Raw genomic sequence first — 25,732 nt, 5'->3', positions numbered from 1 at the left:
TGAAGGGCTTAGAGGATTTGATAGAGACCAATCATGATAAGGTTTAGACCATATGTATGTGTTAGAATTGTCTAATCAAAGTAAAGAGCTATGCGCAATTGGAAATCTGTGATAATGCCTGAAACTTTAGCATCATGCTAATGGTTGCACAGGTTCTGATCCAATTAACCATTTACTCTGTTACCTGATGCTAAGGTAATTTGCACACGCCTTAGCTACTTCAGGATGCTGCTGCACTATCATGCACATCGCATATCGTTGTATTGTGTGTTGTGTAAATAGAGGCTGGAGTCTCTTCCACTATTAACATATTTTTTCCACTGTGCAATATTTATTCGCTTTTTTATCTTCTACTCTTGGCATATCTTTAGAGCTAGTTTTACATTCTTTTTTATTGGTAATAATTGTGTGTAACTGTCTGTGTGTATGCCACAATCACATCCTTTATTGTCCCACTCCAGGACAATAAAGGAATTCTTATCTTATTCTCCATCCAACCTGACTGACCCTGAGCTATTTCGCACAGAATGGGCAAAAGTTTCAGCCGCCAACCGTGAAAAGTGGATAGAGACATGCCTCAAAAGACTTTCAGCTGTAACTGCTTTACCGAAAAGGTGTTTCTGCAAAGTACTGAGTCAGGGGGTGTCAATACAAATGCATGCTACAGAGCATTGAACATTCCCAAAAAGTCCATCTTTGAGTGGAAATAAAAATAAATTCAAAATGTCTGCAATCGCTGTGAGGATTATATGACAGGTCTAATTACAAGCAATTCAGAAAAACGAAATCCAAAATGTCTGTGTGCTTGTGCACCTGTCACTGTAAGGCAATCTCTGAACTTTAAAGCTGAAAGTTGATTTATTTATATTTTAGTTGCCCTGTGGTTAATCACGGTCAATGACCGCTGGAGATAGGCACCAGCCCCACCGCGACCCAGCACTTCACTCATTGCAGGTAGAGATAATGGATGGATGGATGGATGGATGTGACTTAAAACATCTTGTCACAACCCAGGGTTGCTTGTCGCCTTGCATTCTACATCGTCTGAAATAAACATGCAAGCAGTTGTTATTCAAGTGCGTCAACAAAATGAGAAATATAATAATTAAAAACACCCTGTGAGCTGCTGCTGTGTCCTCTTCTTCCTCATTCATCAGTTAACACCACGCAAGAGCTTTTCCTTTGATAGCAGCTACATCCTCAGTTCAAACTGCAGCCTGGAGAATTCACAAATTTGCTCAGTCTCCCAGAAATCAGCGCAGATAAGCCTGGGAGAAATTCGGAGATGAATACACTTTACCTCAGCTGGAAGTCTGACTCAGGCAACAACTGCATCACATGGTGCAAGCTTGTTTTTTTTTTATGCAAGGAACGAGTGGATTGTTTTAAAAAGTCCTCATGGTGCAAACCTTGGTTTGACGAGCATTGGGTGGACACAACGCGTGCAGCAGCAGAGCTACTAAGACCACTGGAATGACTTACTGGGGATGTTATGACAGGAACAAATATGAGGATGCAAACTTGGCATCAGGTCAGTGTGGTGAGGTCTGCTCTGCCTTAAAGTGTGTATGCATCATGTCATGGATACACCATCACCGCTGCCACCATGCTTCTGCTAGCAGTCAGATATGTTTCTAATAAGATACAAGAAATCACCACATTCCTGCAAAAGTTTTGAGTCTCCTCTTCTTGAGCATGCTACTTCTGAAATCAAAAGATCATTGTTAGATTCTGAGTTGGCAAAGACTCTGAACCTGGCACTTGGATACCTGGCTGAAAAAGTAAGAGTCAAATAAGCCAGGGGAAGACTTCAAAACTGTTCCAAACAGTACAATGAATTAATCTGTTTGTTCATTTAATTGACTTTTCAGTTTTGTTGATTTTTTTTTTTGTGTTCTTCTAAAATCTTCAAGGCATTTAGCAGCATATTTTATTTAATTAAAACCCTGCTTTGATACACTAAGTTACACTTTCACATCTTATCAATAGCCCAACCACGTCCCCCTCACCGCTTTGAAAAATCAGATCATAGAAGATCTAAGGAGCTTTATCTATATCTGATAAATCAGTCTTCAACACCATCTATTTCATTTGAAGTTGCTGTTGACTAACGAGGCCGTTAACTGCTTTGATCTTTGCATGTGAGGATTAGCTGTGTATTCTTCTTTAGCGTATGAGACGAAAAAGAGGAAACAACTCAAAAACATTCCAGATGTGAAGCGAGGCTTCAGACGTCCATGTGTGTGAAAATTATTTGGTACACAGAGCTTTCACCCCTCTGGCTTTCAGCTGCGCTAGTTCCTTCAAAAGCTATTTCCACTTGTGCATGACAACCCCAAGTGGCTGAATACTCTTGCCATTCATAAAATGTGTGCCCTACAAACCTAAATAAAGAGGCTGCTGTTAAGTTATACTGTACTAGTTTAGAGAGGGGGGGGGGGTTGCATTTTAACATTTTCCTTATGTTGCTGCAGCATTTTGAGCATCGTGGGTGTGTGAATCCCAGAGCTCTTCAACAGCAGACTCCAAGGCAGAAGAATATGTGCAAAAGTTTAGTTTCTAAAAGGTTGAATATGGTAATAAATATCAGTCTTGAAATGTACTTAGATGCACTACGGTCTTTAGCATTTTAGTCCGGTATTTTTCTATTTATAGAGGATGCTTATCCAGAAAAAAATATATAAATAAACTGCATCTACAGCAATAGACAATGAAGTAACAAAACCATTTTAAATTGGATCTTTGGACACTTTAGGCCTACATTATCTTTAAATACTGTTAATTTTTTTTGGTTGAATCTATGAAAAATATCAGAACACAATCAAATAGAAAGTTGTATTTTGAGTGAGTTTATTCCCGGAGGGCCATGAACTGAAGAGTTGTCGTACATCAGATGATCACTGAAGACAATTGAGCCACCCTGTGTGAGCTTTTTGATAGATTCTTTTGTCTTATTTCCATATGCAGTCACTTTGATGGCCAAACAAAGGGGGCTCTATGAGTCTCTTTTAAGGTTTGTACACCCCAATAAAACACTCTCTGAACATTCAGCTATGTCACAGGTAGACATAGCAGGACATCTCAGAACAATAATGCAAATAAAAGATGAGCAGCGAGCCAAAGAGTTTAAATTTTTAGTCTTCCAAAAGTGCTGTTTTGGCCCTCTACCTTCACCTGCACCTACATTTTCAGTCTAAACCCCAAATGGGAAAGGAAGAGTTGAATTCACTCTTACAATATATTGCAGTGGGTTTATTTAATGCATAATAAACACTTATCAATGAATTATGAAGTGTTTACAGATTGATTAATAACACATCTAAACTATTTATTAACCATCTATAGGGGTAGCCTTATTGTTAAGTGGTACCAGAATATTTAAAGAAAGTAACATGTAAGTAATTTATGGCAAAACTCATCAAATACAAGGTTGGGCAAAATATGACAATTTCTATACTTGGCTGCAGTGACACAGATACAGTAGCCTAACAGTGAAGGTAAGAAATGCCACAGAAAGATGTGAGATGATCATGACTTACAAAAGCATGTAAAAATTGAGCTCTGAGTAAAACTTTCACATAGGGCTGGACGATATGGCCAAAACTTCTTAATTTCAGTCGATACAATAATAATTATGATATTGACACAAACAAAATAAAAGCCTCAGATAGACTTCCAAGAATGCCCACAACAGATGCCTGTGCAAACTTATTATTATTTTGCCCTGTTTATAAAACTCCTCTAACATAACATATTAGAAATATTTGCTTTAGAAAACAAAACACATAAAACTACATAAAACCCCGAACACCAGTCAGTGACAATTACTGTAGTCATACACTGTAATGTATATTGAAATATCGGAAATGTCATGTCACCTTTACTGCATAAAGTTATATTGTGATATGCAGTATATTGATATTGAATTATATTACTTTCACATCACTCTTAGGACAATAACCAGCAAAAACACAGTTTGAATTGAGGAAGAATGAAACTGCTGTACTCCTAAAGAAATCCAAATCATAACACTTGCAAACATGATAGAAAACCCTTTATTTCTGTTTCTATTTCATTCATTCTTATCAAGATTTACAAGCTTTTTTCTTCTTTTTTTTACTTTTAGAGCACGGGTGACGCCAAACATCATGCTTCTGACAGATTTATACCGACAAACAGGCAGACAAAGTGTTGTTTAGACCTTAAGTGCAGATCTGTCACTCTTTCATGAAAGCAAAAATGTTGACACTAACATGATGTGTGACTGAATACTAAAATCCCCCCCCCCACCACCCCAGTTCTGTGTTGTCCCTCAATTCCCCAGTAGCGACCCACTGACCCTGAATGTTTAGCCGACTCAAAACAACACTTCAAAAGGAACCCAATCTGTTCGGATGAGATCGGGCTGTCAAAGCATCACTTTCTTCAAGGTGGATAAGGGGCACTCACACCCCAAGCCATTTTCACGCATCTCCCCCCCCCGCTGGCTTTCCCCCCCTGCCTCAGTACGGGAGTACCAGAGTTCAGACGCGTCGCTGCAAAGGCTGCATGTCAGTTTAAACAGGACAGCAAAGAGCACTTCAATCGCACGACAACATTCAGCATCCACATTTCTAAGCTCTCGTGTCACATTCACTCGCCTGCTGGATAGTAACGCCTTTTGTTGCTGGGTATGAGGGTGCAAATTCCAGGGGCATGAAATAAATTTTGACTGGTGAGATATAGCTTGTGTGGGCTTGTAAGTAATTGTATCAAACTTGCTGGAATAGTGTGAAGATATAAAAAAAAAATCTGACTTCTAAATACCATACAACCAGAATACCCATTTACTCATCATGAAAAAAATGGAATAAAGTCTAATAAGGAGAACAAATCAATGAGTGAAGAAAAACGCAACAGCCAACAAGAGAGAAGAGGCGGAACAAGACGTACGAAATGAAAAATAAGGGACAAAGAGAATGCAAGATGAATAGGTTAAACCCTTTATTCTGAGCAGGCAACAGACAGGGAGGCACCAAACACATTCAGCAAGAGATTCCAGTAACATGGCAGCAGTCTTGTTCCACCTCCTGCCATTAAGCCCAGGCTCATGTGATGGGAAGTGAAATACTGGGAGGACCTGCTGTCATTTTCGTTCATCTCAAAGGTATGTCAGCAATCCCATGGCAGCTCTCTGCACTCGATGTTCGAGATAAAACTATCTGCACCGTCTCACAGCAGATTGTTCCCATAGCTCAGTGGAAAAAACAGACCCTCTGCCCACATTTATCAGCTTAGAGATGTAGTTATTTACCACTACACAGCACAATAAATGGTCGATATGATCCATCCACCAAAATCCATTACAGATAATTCAATGTGATATAGTGGGGTCTGTGGGGAGGGCTTTCGGGGAAAAGTGGGAGTTAAGACAAGTTGTACCTTTTTTCTTCTTCGGTAAGTAAATCAAAAATAAAATTTTAGCTAAGGGGGGTCAGTGATGTTCAGTGAATGTTTTAACCTTAATAACCCAGGCAAATACAAGCACAAAGTATAAAAAAAAAAATAACAAAATACATTCTGTCGAAGTTTTTTAAGAACACAGTTTCAGGCAGAAGATCTGATTCCAATTTTGTTTTTCACCAAAAATACAATAATGCTCTGTGGTTTGGGCCAGGCAGGCATGCTAATGTTAGCATGCTGAAGCTAAAAAGCATTCACCTAAATCTTCGACCCGCCTATTTGACTTCAGACCCCTCGCCGCCTTGGTTGTTTCACAAACCACATGGAGTTGCTAAAAACACTTTTAATCCCTCCTTGAAGTGTTTTCTTTTATTCACTTTTATTTACTCAGCTAATCTCATTGAGACAGGTGGTCTGATTGACGAGAGAGACGTGGGGCTGTGGGACGTTGTGAAAGGGGCTTAAGCCTGAGATCATGGATTTCAACCAAATAAAAGCTGGCCAATCGCTACAGGATGAGAGGTCAGTCCTTACCTCAAGCAGAGAAGTCTAGAGTATATTTGGGTTATTTTTCTTTTACAGTGATGGCAGAATGGAGTGGAAGATTTATAAACAGATTAGGACACGGTTTTCAGTCTTGTTGCTGCTCTGGTCCATTGTAGTAAAGTAAGCTAAGCCAAGAGGTGAAAATCTAAACTTACAGGTCCATCCATGTGCAGATCCTTAAATAGATTGACTCTACCTCCTTCCACCGTAGCTACACGCATGCTGGGTATGAGGAATTGGTGCAAAGTCAATGACAAAATGCAGGCGACTGTCCACTGCGGCTCCATGCTCTTTCAGACAGAGTGAATGCTGTAAGTCAGTGACTCAATGCAATCTGCTGGGTTTCCTTGGATAGAAATGTTTAACTAATCTGATTGTATGTTTGATTGAATTGACTTTGGAAAGTGCCTTGAGACGATGTGTTCTGAAGTGACGCTATATCAATAAAATTGAATTGAACTAACTCCTCCGTAACAGGAAAATAAATTTTCATCCCAGATAGATGCAGGTAAAATGAGGTTCCTCAGTGAAACGACTTGGCTCTCTCGTAGAGATAGTGTAAGGAGGTCTGTCACCTTGTGGAGGCTTCAAGAAGAGCTTGTGCTACTAGGACGCACCCAAGAGACCCTGGGGGAGACCCATCACTCCCTGAGGGGGTAATTTATTCCTTCTGGCATGGGGATGTCTTGGGATTCCCTAGAATGAGCTGGAGAAAGCTGCCTGGCTTGTATTTCGCAGCTCAACCTCGGATAAGAGGAAAATAATATATGGATGGACTGGTATTAAAATGGTATGTAACACAGCTGAGCTCCACACCAGGTTTTAAGCTAATAAGAACAGAAGACACCATAAAATGTTGATATTTTGCATTCTTAACCAAAGAGCCCGGAAGAAATATGTATGTATTTCTGACACATCTTTTGAGAATATTCTCAGTAAACACCAATCACCCACTGCTTAAAAACAGGACTGAATGTCTAACAGCTGAAGTGACAACAGCCACAAAGTATAAAATTGTCTGTTCAATTGTGCCATTTTCAATATGTACTAGTGAGGTACTTAACACAGATTATTGTTTCACATAAAACCAAGGAGAGAAAGTTCAGGAAAAAAAACTGTTAAGAGCACAATTAACTGAAGCGACAGTCCTGTTATACAAGTCTGTAAACATAGCTACTCCCAGCGTTTTGTTAAGCCCTGTTTGCATGTGGGGCTGAAGTGTGAAAATCACCTTTCAAACTTCAGCTTCAATCAATTTCTGTGCACTTGCCAATATGTCCTGCCAGCCAGAAGAAATGTGAAGTAATCACAGAAAGAAAGCCTAGAAGTCACATGGGTCCATCAACTGTGCAAAGCAAAAATCACACTGCCACGATCCAAGCAGGCGTGATAGAGCATCCCATCAACATCTATGGTACTTCTTGTTTCCTTTCTCACCTCTTTTGTCAGCTGGAGAAAGAAAGGTGGCAAAGAGATGAATATATATCTGCCCAGCGCAGCATAACAGCTTGGTGCCTGGCCGAGGTGGCTAGGCATACAGAGTGGCCATCTCTGAGCGTGTCCTCTCCATTTCTATGTCCTTGCTGCCACCTTGCTCTCACATTGCTTACACTCCATTATTCATGCTAAAGCATGGCCAAGACACGGACAAAGATAAAGACAAGAATTTCCTGCAGCTGGCAAAGCCATACAAGAGCAGCAGGGACTTGTGCTTGAGGAACAAAAGCTCATTGGTCTTGTTTTTTTTTTTTTCTCCTATGGTTGTGACAACAATCTGGTCATTAAGGGACAAACAGGTAAACTTTGATTACATTAATTTACCCCACACTTATTTAGCTGTGGAACAATGCAATCACCACATAATTCATGTCTGGAAAACTAAGCAGTGTTGAAGAACCAGTGCTGATTAGGAGGCAAAATTAAACCTGGGTTTTTGTGCGCAAACCGGTTTTGCAGAAAACCTCGCTACATAACCATAATTTGGAAAGAAATCCATCTGCTCCGGCTCTGGGATTTTGAGCAGGACGATAGATTTCATTTGCTCAGCAGAGCTTGTGGTAATATATCACATGTTCAGTTAGTTCTTGCCACGATCCCACACACATTTGAGAATATGCTGACTGCTTCCTGTGGTATACAACATTTTCTATTTATAAATGGCGTATCCAGTCAGATGTGCAGTTTTTGCTCTGTAAGTGTAGTGAATAGGTCTCTCTGGAGGGTCGTATGTAGAGATTACTTGCAGGCCATCTTCTCCTAATGAACCTTATAAGGATGTGGCTGACGGGGCACAGTGCCATATTGCACATCTGAAGTAGTTTCTTCTTTCTTCAGTCTATTTACCTATCCATCATGGGACATGCAGCCACAAACTCCACAGCTGCTTTTTTGATTAATACAATCCCATCTACATATCACACCAAATTTTCCTAATTTTAAATCTGCATCGCAACAAATCATTAGAAAGTTAAGATATTACAGTAATTCAGTTCAGTAAGCGAATGTCATATCGTATGCAGGTCTATCACAGATCTATTAGTTCTGATGATTATGGGGCAAAGCTAATGAAAAATCCAGTTTCTCAGAAAATTAGAATGTAACATAAAACCAAGAAGGGATTTTTAATACAGAAATGTTACAGCCCACAAAATCATGGGGAATATTGCCGACTTAACCTTTTCTGGCTTGTCTTCCTTGTGGAAAATACACCACCATGGGTAATTAATAAAGATGCTGGCTGTTCACACAGAGCGGTATCCTAACATATTAATTAAAAGTTTTCGGAAGAAAAAAATGTGGTAGAAAAAAAGAGAAGATTATAGGGATAACCAGAGTTTTAGAGGATTGTGAAGCAGAGCCCATTCAAGCCTTTGGAGGAGATTCACTCAGCGTTGTACTGTTTTCTCAAGTCCAAATTTAGCGCATTCATCAAAGACCATTTTGAGCATGTCATGCTTCCCTCTGCTGACTAGCTTTATGGAGATTTTGATTTTTTTTTTTTTTTTCAGCTGAAAAAATAATACCATTACCTGCTTTGATGGTCATCATAGTTTCCGTGTGCTGTATAGGCAGAGGTGGGTAGTAACTAGTGAAATTTACTCAGTTACATTTACCTGAGTAACATTTTGAGCAAAGTGTAATTTTCTAAGTAGTTTTACTGCACTGTTCTTTTTACTTTTATTTGAGTCGTATTATTACTGAAGTATCGCTACTCTTACTTGAGTAAAATTTATGGCTACTCTACCTACTGTGAATAACTTCATCAATAAGGAACATACTTGTTTTAACCAAAAAATGCATCAAAGAGGCAAAAACCTAGATTTAGGTTAAAGTGAGACTTCTTATTTGTGCACAACCTTTGTTATTTTACGGTTATTTTCTATCTGCTGAGCTCATTGAGCCATTAGGAGGTTGAATGAATGTACAGTAAACAGTAGAAATTGTCATTGGAAGTACTTTGCACTGTTCTAACATACTTTATATACATTAACTGCTGTAATACTTTCAAGTTTATTATTGAAAAAATGATTTAGAAAATTGTTTCTTTTGTCTTTAGTGTCTTTAGTGCATATTTTGTCTTTAAAATACCAGAATTTGCACTTAACCTAGCATTTTTGTCTGTCCGATTGCATATTTTTTAAATATTAAATCATCAGCTGGTGTGATTTACTCAGTACTTGAGTAGCCTTCTTACGGAATACCTTTTTACTCTCACTTGAGTAAGTTCTTAGCTGACAACTTTTTACTTTCATTTGAGTAAATATATGTTGAAGTAGTGCTACATTTACTTAAGTACAATTTTTGGCTTCTCTACCCACCTCTGTGGATAGGTCAGCATATTTACCTCAGCTAATATTATTTATTACTGAGAAGAAACAGAGAGATACCAGCGCCAACAATCCAGATGAACAAAAGGCTGCTATTAAAGCAACTTGGGCTTATTTAACACTTCAGAGGTGCAACAAGCTGGCAGCCTCCAAGACAGACTGCATCGATGCAGTAAATTATGCTAAAGGAGCCCGGGCCAATTTCTGACTGCATATGCTGTAGCGAACCAAAGTATGTTAATATTTCTTTATTAAAACCATTTTTATTGGTCTCAAGTACACAAAAAATTTGACTCAGCAAAATTTACTCAAATTGAAGACAGTTATTTTTGAGAAGTACCAAATGTTACCTGTTTGAGTAAATCTTCAATTTCAGTACATTTCATTCAGAAAATTAGAATAGTACACAGTAAATCTGTCTAAAGAGCAGAATTTTTCAATGGCTGTAAGCCAAAATCATCAAAAGTAGCAGAAATAAACATGCCAATGTGAGTAATCATCCACAACAAATGAATTTATATTTTTAACATGAAATATTTGAACAAATTCCCTTTTTACTGGTATTTTAATTTACTCGGTTTCACCTCTGAAAAATATTTCTGACAATTCAGTTTTAATACCAAATATTCAGTCAGTCTCACTGCATGAATCCTCTGAACCTTGTAAAAATTGCTGATATTCATTTAAAACGTGTCCTAAATATAATCCTCCTCACTTTGCAAGCTTGTGTAAAAACATGCTGTCTACAGGAGTCTTCCGGTATCAGTTTTGCTCACACAAATACCTCCATTAAAATGACATTTTTGCACTTTTCTTGCATACATGGACTCCATTAACTAGTAACTTTATTGAGATAAAAAGATTTTAACAAGGACTAACAAGATCAGGTCAGGCTCCTTGGCTCAGAATTATTCATTCTTATACTAAAAAATCCATTAGATTTAACTGCATTTTTTATGAAGCCCTTGTAGAAGCTCACAGTGTTTAATCAATGGGAAGGCTTTCGTTTTTGAGACAGGTCACTGGTTTCAGGCAAGGTTGCCTTACAATTCTCCTTGAGAGGTGATCTAGGTCCAATTAAAATGCAGGTCAGCATCACACTATGATGACGACACTGAGAAGCTGGAGGAAGACTTCTTTCTATAACAGTCATTACCTGAGTTTATAAACGAACTCTATGCTGCCGGAGGTTTTCTGTTGACTAGAAGATTGTTATCTGACTCTGGTTGATTGTTAACTGCACGTGTGTCCAAAATGCAGACCAGGAGCCTTTAGCTGGGCCTATCCATCATGGGATGGATATTCTTGTATTTCTAAGAATGACACAAATTTGGCCCGCCAGCACAGGTGGTTGATGCAGATGGAGAATTTTTATTTCTAATTAGCGAAAATCATTATCAACAAATTATTTTTTTTTCTTACAATGGAAAATATTAGGTATGATACAAAGTATCTTTTAATAACCACTGTTTTTGTTTTCTCTTTAATTTCATTGTAAATAGGACCACATCTTGCCAGTAACTTTTACTAAAAACAGACTTTGGTGCACCCAAATCTGCTTTCAATTAAGTTATAAAACATGGGACAAATCCTGTTCTTATTTCTCAGAATACAATAAATTATTTTCTAAATTGTTGCTTTTTTGTTTATCTTTTTCGTTTGTTTGTTGGTTGGTTGGTTTTATGAAAAAATAATTATCAATTTGTTTTTATCAAACAAATTTACCAGCTGAATTTTCTTGGGAATGCTGGAGATAGGCACCAGCACCCTTTGCGACCCCATGAGGGACAAGTGTGATGGAAAATGGATGGATGGATTTTCGGGATTTAAAACCTTTTCCTCAATATACTGTACATTTTAGTGTTTACTAAAATGCAATACTTTTTTTGCTCATACATATACTATTGACTTAATGATTTTGGCCCACATGACAAAACATTTGGACACCTCTGGTTAAAGAGGTATTTTATCAACATGATACTGACATGATCAGCAGGGACTACATTAATGTCTACTAAATGACGTAGAAGTAAACATGGGAACCACTAAATACAATACTCCTAAAAACACATTTTTGCCCAATGCTAATGGTGCTTAGCTACCCTATTTACACATTTTCCTCCAGATGTGAATGTTTAAGATGACAATAGCAGGCAGGCACCTTGCTGCTCCATGTACACTTTTGTCCTTTTTTTGTGTCCCTCTTCTCCTGGGATCGGCATGCATTCCTGAGCCTTCAAGGGCTGCACGCAACATTTAATAAAGAGCAATGCTTCTGCACACAGCATCACTCAAGCAAAGCCGTCTTATCATAAGCCTTTACAATACTAATGTTATTGGACTTTTCCTAACATTTTGAGGACGAAGCATGAGCAACTGTAAATTGACTGATCTGGATGATCACTACATATGTAGTGAGGCAATTTCAGCCTGCACTGTGAGGCAGCTAGTTTGGGGTGCCAGTAATGCTGAGTTTTGAGCTTGTTGCTTCGGGTTTCGGCATGGGTGCAGAATGTTCTAGCATGCAAAACACACAACAACCTCTTTACTTTAGTTATGACCAACGAGGTCTGTACCTAAAAAATCTAAAGACAGTGTGAAAACAAAAATGGTTAAAATTCAGTACTTAAAGGAACAATAAGCGATTTTTCACCATTAGGTGGTGCTAGAGCACTGTCTGTAAAACCAAAACAAGTTGTGTGACAAGCTACACCTCTCGACCTTTACTACAGCTCCAAATCCGGCCCCTCCTTTCCCTTCTCACGCGTCGCCCCCTATGCACATATTCGTAAAGGACAATAATGCAGCAAAACAGCCTCGCCTTTCGGACGAACATTTCCAGTGAAGAAGTAAGTAACTAATAACTTTATAATGCTGTTAGCAAGCGAACATTTTGATCTGCTGGGATGCTCTCCGCCATGTTGCTCCAACACTGCACTGCTCTGACGGAGGTATTTTAGGGCAGGGAGATGCTAAGCCCCGAGTAGCAGCTGTTCACATGCACGTACATGCATAGGCGGCCCCACAACGGCGCTGAAGTCACATGTACGGCCATTTTTATAGAATTGGCCATACAGTGGAGTAAAACAAATGAATGCTGTCAAAGAGGAGCTGATTTCTACGTTGTTTTGGTGATTGACTGTGAACAATATGTGTCTAATCAGTGTTAAACTGGACAAATTCACAAACCTTCGGCATTTCTGGTCATTTATTTCCAACTGATGTTACCTCGGCATGGCACAGCATTTCCTGTCTTCGCCTCGGTAGTTAAGACTTCAAAGTAAAAGCATAAATGGAACAATTAACATTACATTATTTTGTTTTTACAAGTCCAGCTGCTCCACTATGTTTATGTGCAAAGAAGAAGAGCTTGAATGTCAGCTCTTTTACACAGGCATAATGCTGTTTAACATCGCTTTTAATTTGAAGGACTCTGCCCTCTATGCCTCTGGCATGTTTAAAACAATAGTCAAAGGTGAATTTACGAAAACTTATCTAATAACAATCCTGTGTGTACAGTATTATTTAAAAAAATGTTGTGAGGGAGATATTAGTTTTTATAAATGCGTGTGTAGAAGGCCTAAACCTAGGGACCCTAGGGGGTTAAAAGAAGACAAAAATTGCATGCTGTTGGTTGATGTGTTAATATACTGAAAATGGGAGTTATTGGTTTTTAAGCATTTAATGACTGGGAAAAATAAAATCTGATATTTTTTTTACATGCCAAACAGCTATTAAAGTTGATCAAGAGGTAATTGTCCAAATCCATCTCAATTTATTTGAGGATCTCTAATAGGAATGAAAACATATTGCTCCTCAGTCATGCAAAGCAAGGGTTGATTTTTTTTCCCACTTTTATTTCTTTTAGTTTTTGAAAACTAGTTGTCTTTTGCATAAATACCCATATGTCACGTGTGAGAAATTAAACATGTTAAAATATTCTACTATTATGCAAACTTTTAAATTAGTTTGTTATTTAGTTGCATTCAATGTTTTAAATGCAGGGTAAAACATTTCCATCTCTAAATAACTGATAACTTGTTCTTTAATAAGAATTGAGATATTTGTGACAGCAAACAAACTGTAATTGATAATTAGTACAGGCACCATGGAGTTATGTTCTATTACAGTCAATTACACAGTTATGTACACAATTATACTCCCCTGACTTTCTAATTCCTGCTGTTATTTAGAACATACTTAAACACACAGGTGATTTTAATGAAACAGGCCTTATTTACTGCTACCTGCTGCTTAGGTAAGTTAAAACCTCTTTCATTAGCTAAAATCTGTTAATCTTACATTAATCAATTGTGGTGGGAAAAAACTTACACTAACAAACCATCTGCACTGTGATTAGACTCCACACTTGGTATTAGCACCAGTCCATAGTATTCAATAGCCATATCAGGCACATATGCTGGATAAATATGTCAGTAAACCGCTTATTATTGATATTAATGTCCCTTGCAAATGGAACGGAGCTCTTACTCTGTGTCTGTTGTTCATATTTGTTGTACAACAGTGTGGCCATCTTAATTTATTTCCGTGGTCAGAGTGTATTAAGAAGCAAAGCATGATTTATGCAGGACACAAACAGCCTCCTCATAGAGAAAACGAACCAGTGTGAAGAGCTTGTCCAAGTTCCAGGAATAAGCTGCCAAATATCAGTCATCTTCCTCCTCCACATTATGCAAATTGACAGAAGATCTACGAGCAGTGTTTGTTGCAGTATGTGTTAGATTAATGCGGGCCAAGACAGCCTCCTCCTCACCAGACAAGCAGGATGGAAAAATAATGTTATTTAACTGCAGACAGAACAGTGAAACAACAGCTATTCTCAAAATAAACAGAGGGATACATTTCTATCTTTTAACAGTTCATTCACTTACAACAATTCAAACACATTTACTATACCAAGTGGGAAGTTCCCTTTAAGACCTAATTTATTCTTGTGCCAGTTGTAAGGTATAGCACAATTTTCAGTCATAGTTTCCTTCATAGATTTCCTGCTCTTATTGCTGTAGTCCCAGTCACTTCTTACTTCCAGTACTAGTTTGTCTACCAGATAAGCACAACCCATCAGTATTTTTAGGGTAAACGCAATCTGAAACAACCGTTTAAGCAAGCTACAACCGTTAGCTAGCTAGCTACTGGGGCAGCTAAGTTAGCAAACCAGCTAGCTCAATTTATCAAGCTCCTAGCATTGTGATCCACCAAGAGGAGAACAAATTACTTACGCAAAAGGTTTTTACTCAGTGGCGGCTGGCCAGTAGGGGGCGCTCGGGCGCCGCCCCCTTTAAATCGTTTGGATAATAAATGATTTCTGAACGGCAAAGTACTTAGAAATGTATTTATTCATACTGTGTGTCCAATAGACATGTTAGAATTTATTAAAATAGTAAATACATAATTATATTTAATTGCTCACATTGTGCACACTTCCTCCTTTCCTATGTGCAGGGCGCCGGTCTAATGGGAGTGAATGTAGGCGCAGCAACTTGGGCAAGCACGTGATCTGAGGCTGACTTTTAATTGGTTAGCTAGGGTTTTGCATAGGGGCGCATCGCTCTGCGTCCCGGACACACCTATTCTGTTGTGTCATTACTGGTAGAGTGTCAGTACTGGCTAATTTTTTTAAAAACATTGTGTGATTGGACAATCCCCGATTCGACTCAGCTCAGCTGCAGTTCGTTAGGTTGATTCACGTTTACGTTTGCAAAGTAGAGTAGTTTCAAAATGAGATAAAATTCTGTTTTGTCTTTACAAAAAAATGCTTTTACAAAGCGTTCACTTGAAGAAAAAAACAGGATAAAGGAGCTTGGACCGGATCGTCTTAATTTACAAATTCAGCAGCAGGCAAGTGGTCTCTCCACTCCATGGTTGGACAAAGCAGTGTAGGTAGTAGTCAGCCAGTGAAGAAGCGTTGGATACTCAGTGTAGAAGACCATGAAAGGATTGCTGCAGAGGTGAGTTGTTGTGGAAAATCACTGTTAAACTGGTTTATAGTAATGTTATTTAATATATTAGGAAGATGTGCTTTGTAGTTAGAAATACCTTTAGTTGTGTCTATGCTGTGTAGGTATGTTGATATAATGTTTGTCAGCAAGATATTTTATTATTTAAGTTATACTGAAGTTTATGGGTAATGGGGAATAAAACATTTGGTTACTGAATTTTGTATAATCTTGTCCCACAAAAATTCTGTAACACATTTCATAACACAGTCTTAAAAAATGGCAGCAAATGTTATTAAAATCAGGAAAACAATCTAGAAGAAGTCTTTTCAGAAACTGTCACGCTCTTGAAGATCTTCATCACCACACCCATGACCACAGCAGAAGCTGAAAGGTGCTTTTCAACTCTGATTTTCTCAGAAAAGTCTTGATTCTTTTCAATGACTCAGGACAGGCTGAATGCATTGGCCATGTTGTCAATGGAGAAAAGACTAGTCACAGAGATGACTGACTTTAACAAGAATATAATTGAGAAATTTGCTGGGCAGAAGGAAAGGAGGGCAAAATTCATGTTCAAATAGTGCTATTTTTTAAGATTTGTTTTGTTTGTTTTTCATTTGTTTGTTTGTGTGCGCCCCCCTCAGTTTTTTTAGCACCAGCCGCCACTGTTTTTACTTCAGTACTTTTGTGAGCTAGAGCATAAATTAATTATTTACTTTTGTTAGGTTCTACCTCAATTAATTATATTTGTTTAAAATGGGTTCATGCACACATTGATTTGCTAATTTTGAGCTAGTTGCTTTGTCTGACTTTTTTGAGCTCAAAAAGAAGCTGTGTGAAGTTTCATAAATGTATCTGTACATTTGTACCCCACTAAGGGAGGTTTTGTACCTACTTTGATAAACAATGATTCGAACTAGCTGTCTAGCATCCACTCTGCCACTCTTTTTCATTAGAGCCAAGTGCTTCAAACTTGGATTAAAATAAGAAATTCGGTCCCACACTGGAAATTTGGATTAGAATCACAATCAATGGTTGTCAGGTAAATCTTTAGGAAATAGTCTACAAAATAATTAAATCATACATGAGGTTTCATTGTCATAATTTATAATTTATCAAACACTTTACATTAAAAATAAATATACTCAGTGATCAAATGGGTGTCATGATTTGGAGGCGTCTAGTGATGGTTTTGAGTCAGATTAATGTTTTTCTTGCCATTTTCAGCTCTTAGTTTTGCTGTCAGGATTTTGATACAATGTTCCCTTCTTCATGTTTTAGATTTGTTAGATTTGTCTTCTTATTAGTAAAGTTTGCCTTCTAGTTAATTCTTACATTAATTGTCACTTGGAGTCTTGTAGTTATGATCTTAGTCAGATTATGTTCTTGTATTTCTATACAGCTCCATTCATGTATATATCTGTCTGTCACCCTCTACCATAGTCCCAGCCAATTTACCTCATTCAGTTCACCTGCTGCTGTTAATTAGGTTCAAGACATTTCACCTGGGATTTGCCTTATTTATTCCTGCCTTCCAGGCACTGAAAGGTGGGTTCATGAAAGTAGGTTGGGACAAATTGGCAACGGGCTCAAATTGACCTAGCGACATTTAAATATTATTGTTTAAATCAACATGCTACCTTTATGTTGGATTGCCACCAGAGACAGCATTTTCCATATTGCCAAAAGCGTTAATCTGGGTCTCATCTGCCCAAAGCACCTTCTTCCACATGTTTGTTGTGCCCATTGTTGCTTGTAGAAAATGGCTATGGGTTTCTTGCAACATTGTTTCAAGAATTCTTCTTGCTACTCTTTCATAAAGGTCAGAATTGCAAAGTACACAACAGATAGTGTTTCAATCAGCAGTTTTCAGCCACCTTGGCAGTGGATCTCTGCGGCTACTCCAGGGTTAACATGGACATCTTGGCTGCTTCCTCAAAGACTCTTTCCATGCAGCTCATCGTCTGTTCAGACTGATGCCTTTAGGCAAGTGTTACAGGTCGATGAGAGCCTCTTCCTGCCGGGTGAATATGTGGTTTTATCCATGGGCCATCAGAGCTCTCAACTTTGACAAGCAAAATTTATGCTGACAGTTGCTTTTTAAGGATAAAATATCATGTACTACAGCAGGGGTCACAAACATGGTGCCCACGGGCACCCGGTAGCCCCCGAGGGCAACATGTGCCGCCCATGAGTCTGTTCTAAAGAAGCACAATACACCAACCAAAACTTTATTTTATTCTGTTACTCGTCCCGTTTATTCACACTTGCATTATATAGATTTAAAAATGACTATCTATAAGAAAGCATGAAAAACGTGTTTATTTTACATATAGTTAAGGTGAACTCTGACTCTTGTAGTTCAAAAGTGAGTAGTAGTAGCCCTTCGTTTGACACGCCATGGCAGTGCGATATTTGTTTGCTGCTACTATTATCATTCTTTACTGCTACTGCTGATGATGGTGCTATTATTGCGACTGTTTTGTCTCTATCCTAGCAATCTTTAGCATTTTATCTTATCTTACTTAGCTATTGTGTGTATGTTGATGTGTAACAGGAGATGGCGTGACTCAACTTTGAACATCTCCATAGTTTTCTTCGTGACCAAATTACTCCCACGTGGACTGTATTTACCAGTTAAGTTACTTTTAAAGCCACCTGGTTGTAACTAATTTTATTTAGTGGTATTACTGTAAAGGGGGCTTTTCCGATTTTTATCTGTAAAAATAAATTTTTAATCCATGCATCCTTTCTTTCCACTTCAAAGTGTTGCACTACTTTGATCTAGTCTATCACATGAAAATCCCACTAAAACACACTGAAGTTTGTAGTTTTAACAAAATGTTGAAAAGTTCAAGGGGTATTAACAATAATACGAGGCATTAGAGCTAGATCTTCATGGGGACTCTTAAATCTTTTCCGCACAATGACACATCGTTTAGTGTTCTGTCACTGAGGAATCCCCAGGAGAAAAGAACCCACAGCACACACACTTTTAGCAATTAAAATTGATTTTTTTTCTGCAAAGTCATTATGGCATTGTTTGACTTTTCAGCCATTATAGTACTGATAAGAGAAGACAGCAGCTGATAAATAAATAACTGGATTGATATGAGGCTTTAATCTTTATTGTGGACTATTAGCAACATGTTGTATGAGCCGAATAAACAAGATAGACTCTTCTCTCTGTTCACTGCCTCATACATGCCGCCGTATTAATAAAATCTGACACCTACTGAGAATACTGGCTGATACTTCTCGGCTCAAAAATGGAACTGCCTTAGTTTCCTTTGAAACAGTGGTGTCATCTGCTTCTCTCTTAATTTGATACATATTTAGAAACATTAAAATTAAAAAACATTAATAACTTTGAAATAAAGAGGAAATTGTTACACGATTCAGCCCAATTATCACAACTTAAAGCAGCATGATGTAACTTTTAGCCACTAAGGGACACTTGGCCTGTAACTTCCAGGTTTAGTGCCACTGAAGGCCACTGGTAACACTGCACTGTCACTAAATTAAAATAAAAGATAAGGCCACATTCACCCCTCTAGATTATCTTCAAAGTATCCCAATGAAACTGAGAAGGAGGGGACGAGGCAGACTCAAGGGGAGAGGGAAAGGGAGAGGAAGCTCGAGGAGCCGTGGAAAAGAAGAGCGGACAGACCACAGGCTCAATATTTACTGTTTTTTTTGTAATAACCATGACATACTTTGACTCAAAGGTGAGAAAAGAAGAAGCATGTAAGATTAGCTCTCATGTTTAAGGGGAGGTCAGACTGCGGTAAAGCCCCGCTCTAGGTCACATAACCCATTCAGAGCTGGATCCGCACATCTCAAGTTACATAGATGAGTTTTTGAGAAGGGCAGTGCTGTACATTGACCTGAAAAATCATTTATTATGTCTGAAATTAAGCTAATAATTGGGGCAAAACTTACATGGTGCTGCTTTACAGAGCTAATTAACTAGTTTAGTGCTCTTAAGAATCAAAGTGTTGAAGCAAAACAAAATAATTAATCTTTTTGCAGTTCTGTTTAATATTTTCATTTAAAGAACAATAGCACATAGATTCGTCTGTCTTTAAGATGCAATCTCACTGACAATAACTTCTTCCTGTCTTTTGAAGCTCTAAATGACTTTAACACCTTTCTCTTAAATTATTTTGACGCATTTGCTTTGGCCTCATCGCTCTTCAGCTACTGAGGAAACATTGCGGTGCATCAAGAATATTGCCATGACTGTGGAAAATCGTTACTAATTTTATCATAGCATATCCTCTGCTTCTCTAATACGCAGCATAATCTAATTGCACTTTGCAGTAGACTCTGATGTGCATGCCGTGTGTTCTTTCCAAGCAGAGTGGAAACTATGGATGGAAACTGAATCAGTATCAATGTGACCTTGTAGAAATACAGTCAGCATGAAAAAGGAAAATTTATGTTTGATCAATTCTTGACATATTGACACTTTGCAGTCATTAGATGCCTCCTCTGAAAGAGACGCATATTTTTAAATATATGGTTGAACATGTACGTCAATAAATTTGGAAAATAAAAAATGTAATTAAAGTATGAGTGTCTGGTGGTTCAGTCAGTTTGTTGGTGGTGTAAGTTGTGCATATTTTAGGACTATATGACTATAATTTAGTGCTAGTTCATTCATTCAGTTGTAAATGCAATTACAGACCTGTAAAATTATCTGAACAGCTGCAATTTTTCACAATTAATGTTCCAGAGGAGGGAGTATGTTTCAGGTGTTTCTGCAGGAACCATGGACATACGTGGACACAGAAATACCAAATTAATTTAGAACACCTATCTTATCTTTTAAAGTGGACAAGATCAAAGGTTCTGCAGCCCAATTTTTAACATTTTTAGTTGGAGTTTGACTGCTTGTCATACAGTGTCTTATCTCTGACGTTTGTGCGTTTTACTGGAATGATAAACCATCACATATTAATGCATCTTTGTGACAGGAGAGCCAGAAATAATGCTGGCTTTTCATAATATTTTACAATAAATAAAGTCTGTATTTGTATCCCCTACCTACATCCTGCCCAATTTGCACACCCATCCAACACCCAGAGCCTTTAGGTTCATCTCTACCTTTTGCACATATTGCTTTGAGAAATAGCTTAAGCCCAATTAAACTGCAACAACATAGTTTGAACATCCACTTTCAAGTATTGCCACATCTTCCCATCTAAAGTTTGACAAACATTGAAATAACTACTACTACTACTACTACTACTACTACTACTACTACTACTAATAATAATAATAATAATAATAATAATAATAATAAATAATAATAATAATAATAATAACTCAAACTTATATAGTGCTTTTTTTGGACACTGAAAGACACTTTACAAAACAATTTTTAAAAACAGAGATATACGTAAAATCATACTACGGAAAAGCAACTTTAAATATGTGGGTTTTGAGATGTGATTTGAAGTTCAGTAATGAGTCTGAGTTCCTGATAGTGTGGGCCAAGTAGTCCCAAAGGGTGAGGGCAGCAGCTGCGAAGGCTCTGTCCCTTATGCTTTAAAGAAAATAATCCACAGTTGCTCCGGCTGTTTTGGGTCGTTTTCCTGCTGTCTACTGTAGACTCTAAAAGGTTTCTACAAGGAACTAAGAACCAGCGACCTTCTAATTAGCCCAAATTAGGCTCACTCTTCCTGCAGAGGAAAACCATCCTTAGAGCAGGATCCTGCTACTACCATATTTTAAGATGGTGCATTTAGGGTCATGTGTAGAGCTAGCTATTCAGCACACATTCAGCCATACATTTGTATGTAGGTCAAAGGCGTCCATTTTTATCTCACCTGACCAGAGAAATTGCTTTCACATGTTTTCTGTGTGCCCTGCATAGCCAGTTAAATTTGTGAACAAGTCTTATGGCTTTCAGTCATTTCTCTTAGCCCTGTCAAATTCTCAGCAGGACGTCTGGAGTTACTATGGGCCTCTTGGAAGCTTGTCTGACCTATCTGTGTAGGCGCACGTGTATGTCCTGCTACGTTAGCAATTCCGCTTTAATTTTATCCACAACGTTCTCTCTAATCTGTCTGCTGTGTTCTTTGGTCTTATTTATGCTTTTTGTTCTCTGAGGCACGGACAAACATCTGAGGCCTCTCCAGAACAGCTGGATTTATACTGGCATCACATTCACTAATTAGGCGGCTTTTGAAAACAGTTAGTTGTACTGATTTATTGGTGTCAGAGTAAAAGGGACTGCATAAAAATACATGCCACACTCCAGACAAACCACGTTTCATCTTCCTTCCATTTCACAGCTTTATTTTCTCCTCTGTGTTGCCCTATCAAAGACATTCTAAGCAAATACATGCAAGTTGTGTTTGTTAATGTGACTAAATGTGAAAAAGTTGATAATATGCCATACTCAGGTTAAATAAAATGAAATATTCAAGTTAAATAGTGGAAAAACTCCAACTTGTTTAACAGTTTACATTTCAAGCATTTTAGTCCAGATCTTTAAGTAATTTAGGCATCAAAAAGGTAACCATAAGGCAGGGATCACCAACCTTTTTGAAGCTGAGAGCTACTTCCTCGGTACTGTGTCATACGAAGGGCTACCTGTACTGACCTTTCATCAAGAAGAATCCAAGATCATCTTAACTTTACATAATATACACATGTATTTAATGCTTTTGTGATTTCTAAATCTACGTACATACAAGTATGATTAAAAAAAAGGAAGAGCAACAGAATAAAATAGCATTTTAAATGCAGTTCACTGGGGGGGTTGTGCCATTTTTTTTTTTTTTTTTTTTTTTTTTTTTTTTTTTTTCTTACAGGCTTGTGGGCACCACATATGGTCCTTGGGGGGCTACCTTGTTGGTGACCCCTGCCTTAAGGAGTTTATTACAATCACAAATATACAATTGTTTGCATTGCCTTTGTTCAATCTTTGAAAAATACTGAACTTAATGGGGTCTATCAGAAACCAAACTGCTGTTTAAACACCAACAAGTGATTTCCAAATTACAAATAGTCGATATATGCTTCAGAAAGTTTTATTATTCCTATTTTTCCCACCAGTTAAACAATGTGACGTCCTGTTCCAAAGAAAAAGGCTGAAATACCTTCAGATAGCCTGGAGAGTTATTGCTCTAAACCACTATAAAGGATTACAAAGTAAGGGTGCATGGAAGTAAAGTGTCAAGGAATGTGGGGTAATTTGAAACAAATGCCCTGTATTATACAATAAATATCACTGCATTTAGAGTAGAACACATGTTACTGTTGTGTGACCTGTAGCCTATGGTTATCCATGAAAAAAACACCTCTACATATGCTAACAAGCCTGTTTATTAACATATGCCAATGCAGGTGCCTTTAGGAACAGATTCAATGCACTCTGAGTGAAGGAGACAAATCCTCCCTGTCCTCCTACCACCAGGACGCCTGCATCCTGTTGGTGGTTGGGTTTATGCTCTCAGCATACCTGCCACTTCCTCCTTTTAATACAAAAATGTGTCGCTCTTCCATCTCTTCTTTCTTGTTAGACACAATACTGAGAAACAGCTGGACTCTTGCCATGAGTATAAATCTTTCAACAACCCTGCTGACAGAGCAATGCTGGAAAGCAGGGCCACCACTGAATAATGACAGCCCTTCGGTCAGAGATAAAACCCAGGATGCTTCTCTGCTGGGGTTTTTTTTTGGTGTTGACACTAATTATGTGGCACTGACGTTCAGGTAAAATGTATTTTGTACAACACTCCATTGCAAACAAATTCAATAAAATCATCCAAGCAAAATTACAATGATTTTCTACTTAACTTATTTTGGGTAAGTTCCTGTAGGTATGTTGTCCCAAAATGTAAGGGCATGCATTTTACACCTATTCCTTTTTTACTCAGATAGTTCCCTGCATATCCACAAAACTTTGCTCTTGGGCTCAGAACAGTAGAGTTGGCACGCAAATGTATTTATTTAATAGAATTGGCAAGGACAAAGTACATTCATTTACATTGCTGTAAATGCATCAGAATTAGCCAATAGCCTATTTTTCATCCATTGTTTTTGCACAAATGGGGGGGGGGGGACAAAGGATTATACAGTGTACAAATAAAAGGTTAAAATAGACTTAACTATAAAAAATAATGTTGATAAATACAGTGAACAAACAAAGCAGGCTACCATATAAATATTATATAAAATATGCTCAGCCCACCTCAACACAAGGTTTCTGTGCTCATATTAGTTTTTGTTGCACAAAGATCCCCTGCTCCTCATGCTCAGACTTCCTTAACAAGTGAAATCTGTCCTTTCTGCCTATTGTTCTCTCTCTGGCTACGCTCACACTGCAGGTCTTGATGCTCAATTCTGATTTGTTGCTGAAATAAAAAAAAATTTGAGGTAGCTGTTCATAATACTGTTAAATGTGATCACCATCATACAGCAGTCTGAACAGTTCGAGACCACAAAGCGACCCGCCTGCGCAGATAACACAAAGAGACGTCACAGAGCAGCGCACTGTAATGGTGAGTATAACTGTTTCTAGAAGTGTTCAATAAAGTTTTGTTTTTTATTTTTAAATTTTTTTTTTAAACTCAAAAGAAATTGCACAAACGCGGGTACCGGCCAGCATCTCGCTTTGTTATTATTAGAAACTGTTGGGCAATGGGAGCTGAAGGCATTAAGACCACATCATAGGAAGAGGAAGTAATGTAAGAATAAAGCAGCACTGCTGTTAACAGCTGTGGACAGTAATGAGATCCAGGACAGAGACATCAAAGACAGGTAAAATGCAAAATGGCCGTTCACATTGTGGACGCTTCATCGAGCTATAATGTATAAAAAAAATGTACACCAATGCAATATTCTAATCAGACACAACTAACAACTACGTGTGGCTCTGTTTTTACCTTGCTGGACACCAGTCTTCCTCAAGTTTCACATGAACAAATAAGAGATTCCATCTTGGAAGTGGGAACTTGTCTCTGTAATGAATGGGGAAGTTTGTTCTGGACCAAATTGCAGAACTTGGGAGCAGCATGGTGATTAAAAAGGTTTAAATAACAAAGAAAAACCAATAAACTTAGCAGAGAAGGATGTAGACCACTGGCATGGAAACAGGAGAATCCAGCAGCGAACAATGAGAATCAATAAGCATATACTGAGGCAGGGGGAAAGCCAAGAGGATAATTAGGAGAGATCTGGAGCAGCTGTGTCAGACAAGGCAGCTGTGGGCAGAAGAATGATTAACACAGAATGAGCTGAGCTGAACACACCAGCTATGTTTACATGCACAAAATTTCATGAACGGGTTAAAATATATTCGGATTAAATAACTGGATTGTACCGTTTATATGTGCACACAATCAATTAATTTGATCATAATGTGCATGTACACTCACCGGCCACTTTATTAGGTACCCCATGCTAGTAACGGGTTGGACCCCCTTTTGCCTTCAGAACTGCCTCAATTCTTCGTGGCATAGATTCAACAAGGTGCTGGAAGCATTCCTCAGGGAGTTTGGTCCATATTGACATGATGGCATCACACAGTTGCCGCAGATTTGTCGGCTGCACATCCATGATGCGAATCTCCCGTTCCACCACATCCCAAAGATGCTCTATTGGATTGAGATCTGGTGACTGTGGAGGCCATTTGAGTACAGCAAACTCATTGTCATGTTCAAGAAACCAGTCTGAGATGATTCCAGCTTTATGACATGGCACATTATCCTGCTGAAAGTAGCCATCAGAAGTTGGGTACATTGTGGTCATAAAGGGATGGACATGGTCAGCAACAATACTCAGGTAGGCTGTGGCGTTGCAACAATGCTCAATTGGTACCAAGGGGCCCAAAGAGTGCCAAGAAAATATTCCCCACACCATGACACCACCACCACCAGCCTGAACCGTTGATACAAGGCAGGATGGATCCATGCTTTCATGTTGTAGACGTCAAATTCTGACCCT

The sequence above is a fragment of the Fundulus heteroclitus genome, chromosome 23 (genome assembly GCF_011125445.2).
Source record: "Fundulus heteroclitus isolate FHET01 chromosome 23, MU-UCD_Fhet_4.1, whole genome shotgun sequence".
Taxonomy (NCBI): Eukaryota; Metazoa; Chordata; class Actinopteri; order Cyprinodontiformes; family Fundulidae; genus Fundulus; species Fundulus heteroclitus.
Note: the sequence above shows the minus strand (reverse complement) of the source record.